General features: G+C 59.8%; 1 pseudogene; it reads left to right on the top strand.

The window, feature by feature from the left end:
• Positions 1–174: 174 nt before the first annotated feature.
• LOC108354709 (putative pre-mRNA-splicing factor ATP-dependent RNA helicase DHX16 pseudogene) lies at positions 175–3,010 on the top strand (annotated as a pseudogene).
• Positions 3,011–3,018: the final 8 nt, after the last annotated feature.

Here is a 3,018-nt window from a genome sequence, read left to right on the forward strand (position 1 = left end):
ACTAGAGAAAAGACGATGTCGACCAGTCGGCCACTCCTTTTGATGCTGCTGCTCTTTGCCGCCATCTTCACCCGCTTATCCTCCGCCAGTGATGGCCCCTCCTCCTCTTGTGACACCTGTGAGGACGTTGACATTGACGACGTCGACGGTGAGGACAGCCTAAACTCCGACCAGATGGCGACCATGGAGGCGCAGATGCTGAAGTCCATCGAGGAGAGCATTCCCGCGGAGGCGAAGGCGGCCATTGCCCGTCGCGACGTCCTCTGGTTCGGCCTGGGCGCCGTCAACTTTGAGCTGATGCCCAGCAAGGAGCAGCTGGAGGAGATGGCGCAGGAAGTGGTGCTGGCCGAGCAGGAGGGCACTGCTTCGGGGAGCAATGACGGCGATGTGAGCAAGAAGCACCACAGTCTGATCATCCTCTTTGGCATGGGCATCATCGCCATGCTCATCCTCGTGGGCAGCTTCATGGTGGCCAATGCCTACTTCAGCCGAATGGCCCTCAAGAACCGAGCTCGAGCTGCTGAGGGGCGTTTTCGTGGTGGAGGAGGTGGAGGTGGACACCGCGAGGAGAGCACCTTCTTCCGAGCGCCCAGTTCGGTGACCTTCTCCACTGATTGAGAAGAGGAGGAGTTCTCTCTGGGCGTTGTCCGCCACCCTTTCAAGTTCAAATTCTTCACGCATGTAGAGCAGTGTATGTTATTACTATTATCACTATTAGAAGCAGGGTAATTACATACTTGCATAGTTTTACACAGGTTGCTGCTGAAGATAATTTCGTTTCGATGAGGCTTGAGGCGATTTTCGAAATCCTCTGCGAATTTTGAAATGGCGCCACCATTTCCACTCCACCTGTGTGCGTGCGTCTGACTGGGTCGATTTAGCTTTCGTCTGCCGCTGCTGCAATGTTTTCCCGGCTCTTTTGCCGTGTTGTTGTCGTTCTCTTTGATCATCATTTTTTCACTTCGGATCTTGTCCACTTGTCATCGTCTCTTGAAGATACTTACCCTTTAATTGATAAAAGAGACATCCACTATCCTATCATCTAGTTGAACTGTAGACAATCATTAGGTAACTGAGGTCAGTGAGAGGAGCTTGCCAGCGGTCCAGTGTTGTTGTTTCCTCACCGGTTCTATTTTGCCAGCCAAAATTACCTTCTAATTTTCCCTTTTCTCTTCAACAGATAAACGCCCACCTTCTCTCTTTCCGCCAAAGATGGACCGCAAGAGGACTCGCAGAGAGGAGGATGAGGACGAGAAGAAGAGGAAGAAGAAGCTGGACGCCGACAGCTCGGGCGACTCTGAGCAGGAGGAGCGCATCCGCGATCTGGAGGAGCGCGACGCCTTTGCGAAGCGCCTCCNAGCTGGACGCCGACAGCTCGGGCGACTCTGAGCAGGAGGAGCGCATCCGCGATCTGGAGGAGCGCGACGCCTTTGCGAAGCGCCTCCGCGAGAAGGACAAGGAGAAGACGCGCAGCATTGCCGCGAAGAGCGACAAGCGGGCCCTGGAGGAGGCCGCGAAGCGGCTGAAGTTGGAGGCGGAAGCAGCTTCAACATCGAGCGGCACCGGCTCTAGCCGGGACATGCTGGCGCAGCTTCGAAAGGAGTCCCGCCGGCAGTACCTGGCGAAGCGGAAGGAGGACCAGCTGTCGCTGCTGGAGAAGAAGATCGACGACGAGCGGCGGCTGTTTCGCGACTCGGAGCTGACGGAGCGCGAGCGGAAGCGGGCGGAGTACGACCAGGCGATTCTGGAGCTGGCCCGGCAGCACGACGCCGCCGCCGAGGGCATCAAGCAGCAGCGCTACCAGATGCCCAGCGAGGATCAGCAGCCGACGGACCAGGATCAGTACGTCGAGGTGGACGAAACGGAGAAGGCGCCCAATGCGGAGCAGCGCAAGTGGGAGGACGAGCGGCAGCGCAGTGCCCTGCTGCACTTTGGCGCCAAGGACGCCAAGGACGCCCGGGGCGCGGCGAAGCAGTACGACCTGCTCACCGAGGAGGTGCCCATGATCGACTTTGTGGCGGCGCTGGCGGGCGGCCTCGAGGGCACCGAGGTGGAGGGCAGCACGGAAAAAGAGCCCCAACTTACCGAGAAGGAGAAGCGGAAGCAGACGATTGAGGAGACGCGGCGCTCGCTGCCGGTCTTCCCCTACAAGGACGCCCTCATCGAGGCGATTCGCGACCACCAGGTGCTGATCATCGAGGGGGAGACGGGCAGCGGCAAGACGACGCAGGTGCCGCAGTACCTCCACGAGGCGGGCTTCACCGAGGGAGGGAAGAAGAAGGTCGGCTGCACGCAGCCGAGGCGAGTGGCGGCGATGTCGGTGGCCGCCCGCGTGGCCGAGGAGATGGGCGTGAAGCTGGGCGGCGAGGTGGGCTACTCGATTCGCTTTGAGGACTGCACCAGCGAGCAGACGGTGATCAAGTACATGACCGACGGGATGCTGCTGCGGGAGTTTCTCGGCGAGCCGGACCTCGCCTCCTACTCGGTCATAATCATCGACGAGGCGCACGAACGGACCCTCCACACCGACATTCTCTTTGGCCTGGTGAAGGACATTGCCCGCTTTCGGCCCGACCTGAAGCTGCTGATCAGCTCGGCGACGCTCGATGCGCAGAAGTTTAGCGACTTTTTCGACGAGGCGCCCGTTTTTCGCATTCCCGGCCGCCGCTTTCCCGTGGAGATCTACTACACGAAGGCCCCGGAAGCGGACTACGTGGACGCCTGTGTGGTCACCATCCTGCAGATTCACCTGACGCAGAATCGAAGGGGCGATGTGCTGGTCTTTCTGCCCGGCCAGGAGGAGATTGAGCAGTGCCAGGAGCTGCTGGTGGAGCGGCAGCGGAAGCTGGGCAGCCGCGCCTCGGAGCTGCTCATCCGACCGATCTACGCCAACCTGCCCACGGACATGCAGGCGCAGGTCTTTGAGCCGACGCCCCCGGGAGCCCGGAAAGTGGTCCTGGCGACGAACATCGCCGAGACGTCCATCACCATCGACAACATCATCTTTGTGATTGACCC

This window comes from Rhagoletis zephyria, unplaced genomic scaffold (assembly GCF_001687245.7).
Source record: "Rhagoletis zephyria isolate East Lansing unplaced genomic scaffold, Rhagoletis_zephyria_1.1 Rzeph_scaffold_38502, whole genome shotgun sequence".
Lineage (NCBI taxonomy): Eukaryota > Metazoa > Arthropoda > Insecta > Diptera > Tephritidae > Rhagoletis > Rhagoletis zephyria.